This window comes from Protopterus annectens, chromosome 2.part0 (genome assembly GCF_019279795.1).
Source record: "Protopterus annectens isolate FY-2018-M chromosome 2.part0, PAN1.0, whole genome shotgun sequence".
Classification (NCBI taxonomy): Eukaryota; Metazoa; Chordata; order Ceratodontiformes; family Protopteridae; genus Protopterus; species Protopterus annectens.
Window position 1 is genome coordinate 1138443275 of NC_056728.1, and position 17905 is coordinate 1138461179.

A 17905-nucleotide genomic window follows, 5' to 3' on the forward strand; every position below is an offset into this window, starting at 1 on the left:
TGCAACAGGTGCCTGGTGACGAAGATATGGACTGAACACCAGTGTGGATACTGGAGTACCATACCCCATTCCAAAACACTTTAACCACTAACTACCACATAGGTGGTTGCCTGCCTACTACAGGAGGTGTCAGAAGGGAACATGGGAAACAAGTGTACAATAGCCTCCCCTTTGATATTCACAGTGGCACACTAGTCTTGTAATCCCTGTACATGGTATGTGTCATCACAAATGGTGTGTCAGCTAGGGAAATGTAGGTCAGTGTACCCCTCTATACCTTACAATGTCCTACATGGTATGTACCTCCCATGGCAACTACAGCAAGGGAAAAGGCCACAGACATACCTAACAGAGTGATAATGCCCTCAAACACATTCCCTATGCAGAGTGACTGACAAAACCACAGATAGAGTGCCTTTCATACGACTTACACAGAGGTTACCACTGCTGGATATACAGAGTTATGTCACACCCATACCAGTTGTCCAACCGCCATGGTAACACCTCACAACCTGTCCAGCCTAAATGACATATGGCCCTCATCCTTGTCACCGCAGTAAAGAGCACATGCTGGAGGAATAGGTTCCTATCCACAAATAAGCCATACCCTGCACTAAACCATCCAGCATTAACAAGCAAGGCTCCTTATTAGTAGATGTCAGACATACCCCTGATGAATGTTATGGAGATAGGTAATATGCCGTATGAGTCACCTCTGTGTAACTGTTTGACAGGAGCAAGTACAATCACATTACGTGTCCCAAGGGGCAGGGTAGCATAAGGCTATGCTGCCGTAGGCCCAGGGCCAATAGCATAGTACCTACCTATGACAATGCACACACACATGTACTCATTGCAATACCAACTATGTGAGGTGGAATGAGTGTGACATTGACTGTGTGCAAGGTCTGTAATGGTGTGATTGCTCAGCATGACTTTGTGTCTGTCATGGTAGTGTGTGTCCTTGGTGTGAGGCCAGAGAAGGATGTGTCAGTTATTGGGATACAAACATACTACATTGCCATATGTTGTGCTGTAGTTCACAGTGTACGACTGCGGTGTAGGTAGGGGTATGGCAGCAAAGACTAGGGTGGATTACCAGTGAAAATGTAAATGTGCATTGCATGCATTGCATGGGATGACAATATTCTCCATCCATTAGCTTGATACATACCCCCAGTGTGAGGTTGTGCATTGTACCTCAAACAGTGTGCCGAGGGCTGGTGTGTACCAGTTTGTTGTATGGAGTGTGCCAGGCACTGTCACACAGTTGTTGGCTGAGCAGTGATATGTGGAAATTTACATGTGTATCCCCTGATAGACAGACAGATGCTATATATGGTAGTTCAGTGATATCAGTACAGTAGAGTATTATGTTTGCCATATTACTTGCTCACATATTTTTCTTTTCCTTCCAGGGCGATGGTGCATTAGCGCAACCCCTGTTATTCAGCTGCAGAGGATGAGGAGATACACCGGAGCCTGGTGCGGGATTTTTCCACACTGTTTTTCAGGACCAGCCAGAACCAGCAGGAGAGGGCTGCACTGTGGTAAGACCTTGTCCATTGGGTAAATGACATAAGCATGCATAACCAGACATATGAACAGGTACGCCATCACTGCAGTGATTTAATTAGAAATGTCCGTCATCGTGCGTCTGATATTCACAGACAACAGCTTGCCATAGGTGGTGGGGTACCTATCCACTCCCCCTCACCAGACTGGAGGAGCTCCTCCTAAGTATTGTGGCTCCAGCCCAACAACAACAACATCCACAGACATGTGTCACGATGGAGGTTGGAGCCACCCAGCATGTGGACATGGAGTGTGCAGGTAACATGCCATATCTGTAGTTGACTGTTCTCTGCACTGGTAGTTCATGCATGTGTGAGATGTGTACTGTGTGTGTAGCTGTTATCCTGCCTATTCTTGTGCAAGATTGATATTCTGAATATCATCAGTACACCTGTGAAACCCAACTGTTGTACTACTGTACTGTATCATACTCACAGTATCAATGGCACAGTTGTGGCCACTGACAATAACTCTTTTATTTGTGCAGGTCCCTCTGGAGTAACAGCAAGGCAGCCAATCCATGCTGGTGAGTGTGTAATAACAATACTATTAATACTAATAATGATATTAATACTTATAATACCCTCAAACAGTATTGTGTATGTGTTGGATTGCAGGCGTGTGTGTGTTTGTATCTGCTGTACTGAGTAGTGTGCATTTGTGCCCGTGTGCATGTGCGCATGTGTGCATGTGCCCGTGTGCATGTGTGCATGTGTGCATGTGCCCATGCGCCCATGTGTGCATGTGCCCATGTGTGCATGTGTTCATGTGTGCATGTGTGCATGTGCCCATGTGCATCTGTGGTAACATTGTGTACACATTGTAAACTGTGTTTCCTGTCTTCCTCTCACAGGTTCTGGTGTTGCTCTGTTGCCGTGCAGCAGGGAACCTGAAGCCACTGCTGGGGATAGTGATAATGATGATACATGTGTAATGGCACAGGGAGGTGTGACAGGGTCTGTTGTTGGTCAGCCAATCGACAGTACACAGCAATCAACCCCATCAATGCGCACAGCCATCCTGCCGATACATCCATTGTCACCAATGTCCATAGGTGAGGGACAGCATACAGTGGACATTGACCAGGGTAATGAGGTATCAGTGTAACATGCATCCCCTCACAGCAGCCATGGCCAGAGTCCTGACATGGTACCACACAGGCAGATGTCCAGGGGTTCTCGTGGGAGCATCTGTGGTCATACTGCCCCTGTCAGATGTGCCCACAGAGGTCTTTCAACCTCAGCTATGTCCCGGGCTGTAATGCAGGCACAGGCACGTATGGAACGGTACACCAGACAGGGTCTGAGGGAGCTTAGAGCACATCGCACTGCTATGAATGACACTATGCATGACGTTGCGGCTGCCATCCGTACTGTCGGCGAGGTCATTGACAGACGTTGGGGGGGCACATTAGATCTGTTCCACAGCTACATGTCCATGAGCCAGGGCAATGCAGAATGGTTGAGGCATCGACGTGGACGTATGCCAGCAACATCATCAGCTGGCAGTCGTTGCGAACAACATAGTGCCTGTACCAGCCCTATCAATGCTGGGTCTGTGCTGTCATCAGACTGCCCTAGAAGACCACATGCACGTGACTCTGGACAGTCCCAGCAGGGACGTGTCCAATCATCAACCAACTGCTTCTGATGACAGTACCCAGTCTGGCTTAGTACCTGATACTGTCCGTAGCACCCCTGCCAGGCACAGGTACTGTGTCCATGGCCAGAGACAGTGATCTGTATTACCTGGCAGGTACAGTCTGTGGCTGTCCACAAACACCCGTATATGGCAGCCATGTGGTGGAACTGTGTGCATGCATACACACATGCATAATGCTAACACCTAGGGCGAACACATACACACACACACTGCATCAACATTGCCCCATTTTGTACTGTTGTCCTTCACTAACACACACACACACACACACACACACACACACACATGTTGATTGGATGTGTCCATGGCAGACTCTGGCATACCAAGTACACACCCTGTGCATATGATGAAACTGTGCCACCCCCTGCAATCTGTAACATTGATGCAGGAACAGGATACCATGGTGCTGATGCACAGGGTGACTACATAGCACTGTAGTAATATTATCATTTTGTTTACAGTACAGTGTAATGATATCAATGTGGGTATATCCCAGCATGCCTGATGCATTAACAGTATGATTGTCATTGTAGTGTTGTTATACACCAGTGTTAATTGCAAAAGTGTAATGTCTGCACATGTTTGCATTCTGGTGGTAAGGCTGAAAACACAAACCTACCTACATAGGTATCACAGGGGATAAGAAACTGGAAGTAATGATACTCAATGCCAGACATCTAAACCGCAAGATGCATGCAGTCCAAACTCTACTCAGCATGGAGAATGTTGATATCTGTGCAGTAACAGAAACCTGGTTCAAGGCTCCCAAGAGCACCCAAGCACTACCAGGTTACACCTCATACCATGCTTTACAGCCCCAAAACACGGAACTAACTATGAAAGGAGGGTGAGTATCAATAGATGTCAAGGATACCCACACCCCCAGGTTGGTGCCACAGCATGAAGCATCACAGACTATCCACGTGCAACTAACAGTGGGTAAAACTGCCTTCCAGTTCATAGCCTGCTACAGACCACCCTCCTAAACCCAGGTAACCCACTTGGCCTACTTATGAACACATGTAAATATGAAGGTGTCTCCAAACAACATTATATTGGGCAACTTCATCTACCCACACATAGACTGGGAACATTACTGTAGCTCCAACACCCTAGGCGAAAGGTTCCTATAATTCATAAACTCAAATGCTATGGAACAACTTGTTACCACTCCCACAAGAGGGGAGAACATACTGCACAGGATCATCACCAACATGGGGACTCTATGCTCCAGACCAGAAGTGCATCCCTCACTGGTAAGATCATACCATAGAGTAAGCTCACTGTATATTCACATACCAACCCCAGCCCCTGGCCAGAAACCACATTGAAAAAGTTGTCTAAAGCAAATTCCACACACCTCAAAACTGACAGAGGTGGAATCCTTCAAAGCCCCTGGGCCTGTGGAAAATACGGCCCACACTGCTGAATCCTTTATAAACGCATTCTATGAACACCTTCAGGAATTCACAGATCATGCAATTCCAAATATAACCATGACCCAATCCTCTAAAGACAGGCGTCCTTTCTGGTAGACCCCAGCCACATAACAGAAAACAATAGAAGGAGGAAGCTACTACATGATCGAGCAATATCCCAGAAAAGGAAGGCATCTCTGATCAGTATTTTGAAAACATTATGGGCACTCATAAAATCGTTTAAGGCCAGCTTCAAGAGAAATATTGCACAAGACACTAAGGATAATCACAAGGCTTTCTTTACTTATGTTAGGAATCTGGGTGGGAATTACCAGATATGCTCAGAAGTCCTAAATGACAAGGAATACACCTAAGCCACATACATTGCCAACATCATTGCTGACAGGTTCAGCACAAACATCTCACCCCCCCTCCCCACCACAAGGAAAAATATATATCCCAGCAGAGTGATGCCCCCTGACATCTGAGATGCTCAGTCATCCTCTCCAAAGCAAAAACACAGCATCAATGGGAGCAGACAGTGTCCCAGGCTGCATCCTACATGAACTCCAAGAAGAACTAAACACAAACATAAAACTACTGTTCAATCCCAGCCTTACTACAGGATATGTACCCAAGGAGTGGCATACAGCAACAGTGATCCCTCTCCACAAAGGTGGTGCCTCAACGGATCCTGGAAATTATCACCCCATATGCCTGACTAGCTTGGTCTGCAAAGCTATGGAAAGGATCATCATAGACCTCATAAATAAAGCTATTGGGGACCTACAGACACTGGATCCTACCCAGTTCGGCTTTGTTGAGGGCCTCTTAAACCTGGTCGATGTCTTTGAAACAGTCACCAAGGCCAATAATGAGGGGAAGGTGTTCAACACAGCCTACCTGGACCATTAAGTACTGTACACATGATTAGGGACCTGGGGACCCGAGTTGATAGCAAACTCTCAATTGACAACCACATGGTTGTAGTGGTTACACAGATAGTTTATATAGGCCACCTAATCATGAAGGGATTCACAGCTAGATCATGGGAGGTCATCGTGCCTCTTCAGTCATCCCTCATCAGGCCCATAATTGAGTACAATTCCCCTTTTGTGGTGTACCTTACCAGAGACCTGTCCTGCAGCAACTGGAAAGTCCACAAAAGTACCTCACCAAGGGGATCAAAGGGCTCCAACAGATGCCACCATATAGAACCATGTCCAACCTGGAAATAATGGACATGCTGCACCTCAGAAAATCCAATTTCCATGGAGCTATTCGCTCATGACACTTGCACCTTAGCACTTACATAAATAGGACATGCTGGAGGGACAGATTCATAACCCAGAGGCTCCCTTCACTCTGGAATAAAATCACAATCCAGGTTAGGGAGAGTCCCTTAATGACTCTCTGCAAGAGGACTGTTGCTGAGTGGATGGGAGATTGTAGGTTTACCCTGGGTTTCACTTCTGTGTCACTGTTACACAGAGGCTGAGTATACTAACCTGGAAAAAGGCCATATGAACATACATTTAAAATGGGTGGTGAAAGATAAACACAGTCTGGCTAGGCTTATAACTGCCCTAGGGCAGATAGCCTAGTATGAACCTATGAACCTATTACATGATGTATCCTCAACTGATACACAGATGTAGGAAACCCAGTGTCAGTGATATCCCTGCAGTACTACACTATACCAGTAGCCATTCTTACTGAGCCCCACACATCCCTGAGAAGAATACTGTTTGGCATATAGCAGTCTCACGTACATGCCAACACACTAGCGATATGTTCATCTACGACTGGAAATGTGTACAGTGGCCTACAATGCAGTCTGCACATGACACACATGACCACCGGAAGGGTATCATACAGATAGATACCTGTTGTCCAAGCCATGTTGTATTACTGTAACGCAACTGTAACTTTGTCATCAGCATGTACTTAACATAGTATTCCAGTAGTACCATGTAGGTGGCAGCACCCATCATGTAGAACGGGTAATGGTGTGTACATATGGACAAGTGTTTTCTTGTCTATCCTGTGATATTCACATTTCCAAAGGTATTGTGCAGTCCCTTGGTGTATCGCCTAAGCAAGAAGGTGTTTTTATGCATATCAGCAACAGTTGCCATACACCTACACTGGATGTTCATTACTCACAGACTTTGCTGTGTTATAACATGTGTAACATATACTCCAGACATGAACCCTCACCCACATTAATATATCACAGCTTTCATGAGTGTGTGTTACCCAGCTGGCCTAGGACACAGATCACTGCAGTAGCCTGCATTGTCAACAACATACATGTATGGCGTACAGTCTGGGAATCTGCAGGACATGTTGGCACAGGTAACAACTGTATTCATATGAGGCAGGCTTCACACATAGGAACTATTGAAGGTCACATGTACATATCTGTATGTGGCACACACATACCTGATGTGTGCATTGCACTTACTGTTATAATTATATGTCATACAATAATAAAAGCAAAACCCACCACATATTGACAAACACTCACATGGCTTTTGTAGGATTCAAACCCCTACCTAACTATGTTATGACACTTGAGAGAGATGCATTAGCGGAGCATGCTATTCGCATTACTAGGTGGTTTCCCTTCTCCTGCTGTAGTTATAGGGTGCTGACATCATCAATCTTTACAAAGAGGAATGTACATCATGTAGTGTGTTATTCCAGTTGTCAAAAGGGACATCTCTTTCAAAGATAATTGCACACATGCACATCCCCTGCCCTCCCCAACACACACTGAGCATTTGCAGGATTCAAACCCCTACCTAACTATTTTATGTCACTTGAGAGAGATGCATTAGCACAGCGTATTATTCACATTACTGGGTGGTTTCCCTTCTCCTGCTGTACTTATAGGGTGCTGACATCATCAGTCTTTACAAAGAGGAATGTACATCATGTAGTGTGTTATTCCAGTTGTTAAAAGGGACATCTCTTTCAAAGAGAATTACACACATGCACACTCCCTGCCCCCCCAACACACACACACACACACACACACACACACTGTGCATTTGGTGGATTCAAACCCCTACCTAACTATGCTATGATATTTGAGAGAGAGACGCATTAGCACAGCGCGCTATTTGCATTACGGGGTGGCTTTTCTTCTCCTGCAGTATTTATAGGGTGCTGACATCAGTTTTTACAAATAGGTATGTACATCTATTACCATCCCTCAGTATGGGGGATAACAATATATATGCATTAACAGACGCCTAGTTCAGGGTCACATATACACATCAGCACTGCCTGGTTATGTTTTATACCATGCTTCATGAACACAGGACTTGTAACACACAACACAACCAGGGAGTGTATCCATATCCATATGCTCTTCAGTTTTTCCCTTAGAACTGCTCTACTTTCAATCTAAACAGTCTATTCTCTATCTGAAAAGCCAATCACTTGCTCCTAAAGCATTTTTACACAGGTAAAGCACTCTTAAATAAAAAGAAAGCACTACATCCACCTACAATCCCCTTGAGTACCCATTTCCTTATAGGTCCTTTCTGACTCAGTTACACAGCAATCCCTTACACTATTCTAGCATGTCGAAGGGTCAATTACTGGCATCCTCTCCAGTTCAGCTGGTGAATCTGGGAATCTTGAGGCAATGTTACAACTGCCTCATGTACACAGACAACCCTCTCCTCCTCCCAACAAATACAAATATATGTGAGAGATGCAACTATATAGTCAAACTGGAGGCTGAGCTCTCTCGACTCAGTACTGGCAAAACCAGTCAGGAGGAGAAGGTAACCACACACACCACAAACCCAGTCTCACATAGACCTATCACAACTGCAAACCAAACATGTAAACACACAAAAACATACTCGGAGGCGCTGATTAAAAACTACCAAAACAACAGAGGCCTCCAAAGCAGACATCCAAGCAACCACTACCTCTAAAGATAGCAAATGCAACACATAGTTCACAAAGTCAGGGTGCCAAACAGTCACAGCCCTTAAGGCCAAACAACATGCCTGATACAGTTGTAATAGGTGACTCCATAGTCAGACACACTGACGTCCCGTTCACCAGACTGAACAAGGCAAAGGTTACAGTAAGCTGCCTGTCAGGCGCTAGAATCTGCCACATAACACAAGCACTCAGGTCACTGCAAAGCAAGTACAAATATGACTCAATCATTGTCCATGCCGGTGTGAATGACCTGAGACATACCTCCCTGGACTACATGAAAAGAGACATTGAGGAGCTCTCTGATTATGTAGCCCAGGTCAGTATGACACTGACCCTGAGCAGCATCTTACCCTCACCAAGAATGATGCCACAGTACAAAGACAAAATGATCAGCTTTAACAATTGGCTCAATTACTGGTGTCATTCTAAGGGGATCCAATGTATGTCTGCTTGGGATGATATGCTTGACAAGCCATGCTGCTTCGCAAGGGACGGCTTGCACCTGTCACCCCTGGGCTTCCGGATATTGGCCAAGGCTCTTGCCACCCCCATAGTACCTTTTTTAGGCAAGGTTCAAAAGACAAACCCACCTCCCTAGAAAACACAAGTGGAAAAAAACTAAGGGTAATGCTGCTCAACACCAGAAGTCTAAACCTCAAGATGCACGCTCTCGAAGCCCTCCTCAGTATGGTGAAAATCGATGTCTGTGCAGCGACTGAAACCTGGTTCAAGGCTCCTGAGAGCATCCCAGCGCTACCAGGTTATACCTCATATCATGCTTTTTGGCCCCAAAACTTTGTCCAAACCACAAAAGGAGGGGGAGTATCCATATTCATCAAAGAAACCCAGACCTCCAGGTTAGTGGCAATGCACAAAGCATTGGAGACCATCCATGTGCAACTAACTGTAGGCAAAACTGCCCTACAGTTTGTAGCATGCTACAGACCACTCTCTCAAACTCAGGAACCCCACTCAGCCTTCCTGAAGACACTGGAGAGTATGAATGTCTCACCAAATACCATCATATTGGGAGACTTCAACTACCCAAACATAGACTGGGGGCATTACTCAAGCCCCATCACCCTAGGCCAAAGGTTCCTAGAATTCTTCTTAGAATTCATAAACTCAAATGTGATGGAACAACTAGTCACCACTCCCACAAGAGGAGATAATATACTAGACCTGATCATCACAAACATGGGGACACAATGCTCCACACCAGATTTATACCCCTCATTGGTGAGATCAGGCCATACATGAATCTCACTGGAAATCCACATCCTGCCCCTCACCCCCAGCACAAAAGACCACAGTGAAGAATTTCTCAAAAGCCAACTTCACACTTCTTAAGACTGAAGTGGTATCCTTCAAGACCCCTGGGCCAGTGGAAACCACAGCCCACACAGCTGAATCCTTTATAAATGCTTTCTATGGACACCTTCAAGAATGCATGGATCATGCAATCCCAAATAAAACCAGGACCCATTCCCCCAAAGGCAGGTGTCCTGTCTGGTGGACCACAGCCATTAACAAGCTGTACAACAGGAGGAGGAAGCTACTACATGACAGAGCAAAATCCCCAAAAGGGAAGGCATCTCTGATCAGTACTAGCAAACAGCTACGATCACTCATAAAATCATCCAAGGCCAACTTTGAGATAAAAATCGCAAAAGACACTAAAGACAATCACAAGGCCTTCTTCAGTTATGTTAGAAACCTGGGTGGAAACTCCCACGTATGCTCAGAGGTAGTCCAAAATGACAATAAATACATTGAGCACACAGACATTGGCAACATGCTGGCAGACAGGTTCAGTGCAAATTTCTCACCCCCCCCCCCCAAAAGGAGAAATATTTATCCCAGCAGAGTGTAGCCTCCCTGACATCTCAGATGCCCAGGTGAGAGCCACCCTCTCCAAAGCTGAAAACACAGCATCAATGGGACCAGACGGTGTCCTGGGTTGCATGCTACATGAACTCCAAGAAGAACTAAACCTGCACATAAGGCTGCTGTTTAATCTTAGCCTTACCACAGGATACGTACCCAAAGAATGGCGTACAGCAACAGTGGTCCCACTCCACAACGGAGGTGCTTCTACGGACCCTGGAAATTACCGCCTGAAGGAGTGACCTCAGCACAAGAGCTTGTAGTAATTGGTTGTTTTGGACCATTTCTAGCTCTTTTGAAGTTCCCTGTTTAAAATTCACCTCTGAGCATTTTTTTCTGGCTATACTACTCAGAAACAGATCCTCGTGGTCCTGCAGAGTGGTCCTAGCAGCAGAGAACTGAGAAAAGTGACTACTTTCCTGATTTAAGTATTTTTTGCTGTTTTTTACCTGAAATACCTTCTCTTGCTTACTTTGAACAAGCTTAAACTGTTTTTTTAGCTGTTTGTTGCATTATATGTTATCTGCACTTAAAGTTTCATTTAGTCGAAAATTGGTCCAACGTTGTTTGCTTGTTTGTTAAATTTAACTGTTGAGGCTGCCCACTAAAGTGTGCTAGCCTGTGTAACTGATTTAGTACTGTTTCCTGCATTTCTGTGTGCTTTCTATCTCAAAAACTAAAAAAAAAAAAACAAAAAAAAAATCCTTGTTTCATCACCTCTCCTCGACTAATTTAGACCAGTATACAGGCTTTGCTGTATTCTGGGCTGTGGTGTAGTTTCTGTGTTGTCAATTGCCTTACTTGGATAGAAGGAAGTTTCTTTGCTCACCAGTAGGAGTGGGGAGCCTTGAGCAGCCTATCTGTCCCTGAAGGAGTGACCTCAGCACAAGAGCTTGTAGTAATTGGTTGTTTTGGACCATTTCTAGCTCTTTTGAAGTTCCCTGTTTAAAATCCACATTTGCGTGGCTTTGCGCGACTGTGCACATAGCGCAGCGCCGGTTAAACAAGGTTAAGCTTTTTCTGGCTCTGCCAAGTCTTCTCTTCAAATTTCCCTTAAGAAAGCTCTACTCTTATAATAATCAGTGTACTCGCTTTATTATAAGCCTAGCACTTGTTCTCAAAACCTCTCTTCTAAATAAGCACTCTCTAACTAAAGTAAGCACTACATCCACCTACCACCCCTGTGAGTACCCACTTCCCTTAAAGGCACAGCACTCCCTTATAATATTCTAGCATGTTGAGTGGTAGATTACTAGCATCCTCTCCGGTTCAGTTGGTTAATCTGGGAATCTTGAGACAATGCTACAATTGTCTCATGTACACAGACAACCCTCTCCTCCTCCCAACAAACACAAATACATGTGAGAGATGCAAATATATAGCCAAACTGGAGGCTGAACTCTCTCAACTCAGGACTGGCAAGACCAGACAGGAGGAGAAGGTAACCACACACACAGCAAACCCAGTCCCACATAGACCTACCACAACTTCAAACCAAACACATAATAACACAAAGACATACTTGGAGGCTCTAACAAAAAACTTACCAAAACAACAGAGGCTCCCAAAGCAGACACCCAAAAATCCACCACCTCAAAACATAACACATGCAACACATACTTCAATAAATCAGTGTGTCAAACAATCACAGCCCTTAAGGCCAAACGCCATGCCTGATACACTAGTAACAGGTGACTCTATAGTCAGACACACTGACGTTCCGCTTACCAGGCTGAACAAGGAGAGGGTAATGGTGAGCTGCCTATCAGGAGCTAGGATCCGCCACATAACACACGCACTCAGGTCACTCCAAAGCAAGTACAAATATGACTCCGTCATTGTCCATGCCGGCGTGAATGACCTGAGACGTACCTCCCAGGACTACATGAAAAGAGACATAGAGGAGCTCTCTGATTATGTAGCCCAGGCTGGTATGACCCTGACCCTGAGCAGCATCTTGGCCTCACCAAGAATGATGCCACAATACAAAGACAAGATGATCAGCTTTAATAATTGGCTCAAATACTGGTGTCATTCTAGGGGGATCCAATGTCTGTCTGCTTGGGATAACATGCTGGACAAGCCCCACTGCTTCGCAAGGGATGGCTTGCATCTGTCACCACTGGGCTTCTGGATATTGGCTAAGGCTCTTGCCACCCCCATAGTGCCTTTTTTAGGCAAGGCTCAAAAGACAAACCCACCTCCTTAGAAAACAAAAATGGAAAAAAATTAAGGGTAATGCTGCTCAACGCCAGAAGTCTAAATCTCAAGATGCAGGCTGTCAAAGCACTCCTCAGTATGGAGAACATCAATGTCCGTGCAGTAACTGAAACCTGGTTCAAGGCTCCTGAGAGCACTCCAGCACTACCAGGCTATACCTCGTATCATGCTTTTCAGCACCAAAACTCGGGCCAAACCAAAAAGGGAGGGGGAGTGTCCATATTCATCAAGGACACCCACACCTCCAGGTTAGTGGCAACACATGAAGCATCAGAGACCATCCAGGTGCAACTAACCATAGGCAAAACTGCTATACAACTGGTAGCATGTTACAGACCACCCTCCCAGTCTCAGGAACCCCATTCAGCCTTACTGAAGACATTGGAGGATATGAATGTCTCACCAAACACCATCATATTGGGAGACTTCAACTACCCTAACATAGACTGGGTGCATTATTCTAGCCCAAGCACCCTAGCCCAAAGGTTCCTGGAATTCATAAATTCAAATGCAATGGAACAGCTAGTCACCTCTCCCACAAGGGGAGATAATATACTAGACCTGATCATCACAAACATGGGGACAAAGTGCTCCACACCTGAAGTATACCCCTCACTAGTGAGATCTGACCACAAACTAATCACCCTGGATATACATATCCCACCTCCACCTCCAACACAAAAGACTACAGTGAAAAACTTTTCAAAAGCCAACTTTACACTTCTTAAAACTGAGATGGTATCCTTTAAGCCCACTGGGCCAGTGGAAACCACATCCCACAATGCAGAATCCTTCACAAATGCTTTCTACGGACATCTCCAAGAATGCATGGATCATGCAATCCCAAATAAAACCAAGACCCTCTCCACCAAGGGCAGGCGTCCTATCTGGTGGACCCCAGCCATAAACAAATTGTATAACAAAAGAAGGAAGCTACTGCACGACAGAGAAAAATCCCATAAAGAGAAGGCATCTCTGATCAGCACTAGTAGAAAGCTACGTTCTCTCATAAAAACATCCAAGGTCAACTTTGAGAGAAAAATCGCTATGGACACTAAAGATAACCACAAGACCTTCTTCTGCTATGTTAGAAACCTGCTCAGAAACCGTCAGATATGTTCAGAGTTAGTTCACAATGACAAAAAATACACTGAACCCACAGATATTGCCAACATTCTGGCAGACAGGTTCAGTGCAAATTTCTCCCCTTCCTCACCCCCAAAAGAAGAAATACTTATCCCAGCTGAATGTAACCTCCCTGTCATCTCAGGTGTCCAGGTGAGAACTACCCACAGCAAAGCTAAAAACACAGCACCAATGGGACCTGACGGTATCCCGTGTTGCGTGCTACGTGAACTCCAAGAGGAGCTAAACCCGCACATAAAAATGCTATTTAACCTTAGCCTTACTACAGGATATGTACCTGAACACTGGCGTACTGCAACAGTAGTCCCACTCCACAAAGGAGGCACCTCTACAGACCCTGGTAACTACTGCCCCATAAGCTTAACCAGCCTGGTCTGCAAAGCTATGGAAAGAATCATTATGGAACTCATAAACAGAGGCATTGGGGACTTACAGACACTTGATCCCACCCAGTTCTGCTTTGTAAAGGGTAGAGCCTGCCTTTTGAACCTGGTTGACTTTTTTGAAACAGTCACTAGAGCCATTGATGAGGGCAAAGCAGTCCATACAGCCTTCCTGGACTTGGCTAAAGCTTTCGACACAATACCCCACTCAGGCATCATAGACAAGTTCAACAGCTTAAATGTAAATCCATATGTCACAAGATGGGTTGCAAACTGGCTAAAGGATAGAACCCATAAAGTCAAAATTGCTGGAGCCATGTCAGACTCAAAGCCAGTCACAAGTGGTGTCCCTCAGGGCTCTGTCCTGGGACCCCTCTTGTTCGGCATTTATTTCTCAGATGTGAAAGCAAACATGGGAGGGTTGTGGCTGACAAAGTTCGCAGATGACTGCAAACTAGGCGCCATAGTCGATACACCAGCTGACACATACATCCTACAGAAAGGCCTCACTGAAACAGACAACTGGTGCCAGAGTCATGGCCTTAAACTAAATGCCAAAAAATGTATAGCCATCCCCTTTGGGAAAAACAAAGTGCCCACAAATTACCACATAGACAGTAACCCACTGAGTACAGGAAAAAGTAATCAGAGACCTGGGGACCCAAGTCGATAGTGACCTCTCATTTGACACCCACGTTGCCAAAGTGGTTAGAAAGACTTTCCACCTTGCCCACCTTATCATAAAGGGATTCACATCCAGATCAAAGGAGGTCATTGTACCCCTATACTCCTCCCTTATCAGGCCCATGATTGAGTACAATGCCCCATTTGGTATGTACCTCACCCAGCACTTGCAACAGCTAGAGAGACCCCAAAAGTACCTCACCAAGAGGATCAAGGGTCTCCAACATATGTCATATGCTGCCAGACTAAAGAAACTCCAGCTCTATTCAGTAGCATACCACCTACTCAGAGGTGATCTGTGCCTGATGTACAAGGCCATGTCCAATCAGGAATTGATGGACATGCTCCACCTCAAAAAATCCAAATCCATCAGAACCACGAGAGCTAAAGATTTAAACCTCAGCACAAATATGAATAGGACATGCTGGAGGGACAGATTCATAACTCAGAGGCTTCCCATACTCTGGAACAGAATCCCAGTTCATGTTAGGCAAAGCCCCTCACTGACTCTCTTCAAGAAAAATCTTGACGAGTGGATGGCAGATCATAGATTTACCCCAGGGGTCATCTCTGTGTCACTACTAGACAGAGGCACAGTAAACTAATTCTATTATGTAAGGGGGTCTTCACTGTGTCACTACTAGACAGAGGCACAGTATTCTAAATCTATTCTGTACACTTTTGTACCATTACATGGGGTGGCAAAAGCCACATCACTATGGCTAGGCTTATAAATGCCCCAGGGCAGATAGCCTAGTACTAAACTATGAAACTATGAAACGATAAGCTTGACGAGCCTGGTCTGCAAAGCTATGGAGAGGATCATTATGGAACTCATAAACAAAGACATTGGGGACCTACAGACACTGGATCCTATCCAATTCCGCTTTATCAAGGGCATATCCTGCCTTTTGAACCTGGTTGACTTTTTTGAAACAGTCACTAAGGCCATTGATGAGGGTAAGGAAGTTCACACAGCCTACCTTGATCTTGCAAAAGCCTTCAAAACAATACCCCACTTGGGCATCATAGACAAGCTCACCAGCTTAACTGTAAACCCTTATGTCATAAGATGGGTTGCAAACTGGCTCAAGGACAGAACCCACAAGGTCAGAATTGTTGGAGCCATGTCAGACTCTAAGCCAGTCACAAGCGGTATCCCACAGGGCTCAGTCCCGGGACCCCTCTTGCTCGGCATTTATTTTTCCAAGGTGCAAGCAAGCATAGGAGGATTGTGGCTGACAAAGTTCGCAGATGACTGCACACTGGGCACCATAATTGATACTCCAGTGGACACAAGCATCCTTCAGAAAGGCCTCATAAAAACGGATAACTGGTGCCAGAGCCATGGCCTTAAACTGAACGCCAAAAACTGTATAGTCATACCATTTGGGAAAACAAATTACCCACAAATTACCACATAGGTGGTAATCCATTAAGTACGGAAGATGTAATCAGGGACCTAGGGACCCAAATTGACAGTGACCTCTCATTTGACACTCACATTGCCAAGGTGGTTAGGAAGACCTTCTATATTACCCACCTTATCATGATAGAATTTACATCTAGATCAAGAGAGGTCATCGTGCCCCTATACTCTTCCCTTATCAGGCCCATAATTGAGTACAATGCCCCATTTGGGATGTACCTTACCCAACACCTGCAGCAGTTAATGCAAAAAGAAACAAACAAGCGAAAACAAAAAACAGAAGACAAAATTACCCTGTACTTGTGAACGCCAAGGGAATTCTTGTATAGTCCACACTTGTAAATTCTCCACTCAAATGGCTGCTGTAGACAAAGTCCAGGATGAAATCAGTTATGTTAGATGCTAAATAAATGTCCATAAAGAGGTCGTATGCGACAAAATATCCATATGAATCAAGTAGTAAAGAAAATTTCTCCAAAAGCTTTATTGAACCAAAACAGTATGTTTTGTCCATGTCCATCGGACAGTTTGCATACACTTGTCAACATTCTTTCATACTGACCAAGCACTGTAATATTGTCATAGTGTAGTGGTACAGCCTTTTCACTCTGGTGCACAGTGTCCTGGGTTTGAGTCCCATCACTGCTTTAAATATTCATACTGAGCACACCAGACTAAGGTATGACTATGTTGCATTTTGTTCAGCTATGGCCTACTTCACCCAGGCTTGTCCAACATTGCTAGTGTATTGTGCAACTCGGGTGGACATTGACAAACACTAGGCTATGTGCCCTAGGGCATTTCTAATCCTAGTCAGAGTGTGTTTGTCCTTCCACACACATTTTAACTGGTGTTTGCCATGACATTTTTCAAGGTTAGTATACTGTGCCTCTGTCTAACTGTGACATAAAAGTGATACCCAGGGTAAACCTACAATCTCCCACACACTCATCAAATTCCTCTTGAAAAGAGTCACTGAGGGACTCTGCATAACCTGTACTGAGATTTTATTCCAGAGTGAAGGGAGCCTCTGAGTTATGAATCTGTCCCTCCAGCATGTCCTATTTATTTCAGTGCTGAGGTTCAAGTCTCTCGAACGCGTCACTCGATGGGATTTGGATTTTCTGAGATGCAGCATGTCCATTAATTCTGGGTTGGACATGGCTTCATACATCAGGCACAGATCGCCTCTGAGCAGGCGGTATGCCACTGAGTAGAGCTGGAGTTTCTTTAACCGGGCAGCATATGGCATCTGTTTGAGCCCTTTGATCCTCTTGGTGAGGTACTTTTGGGGTCTTTCAAGTTGCTGCAGGTGTCTGGTAAGGTACATCCTAAAAGGGGCATTGTACTCAATTATGGGCCTGATGAGGGATGAGTAAAGAGGCATGATGACCTCCCCTGATCTAGATGTGAATCCCTTCATGATTAGGTGGGCTATATAAAATGTTTTTCTAACAACTTTGGCCACGTGGTTTCACTGTGATTTTCAGGGCAGGGGGTGGGGTCGGGATGTGAACATTTGAGATTAGTTT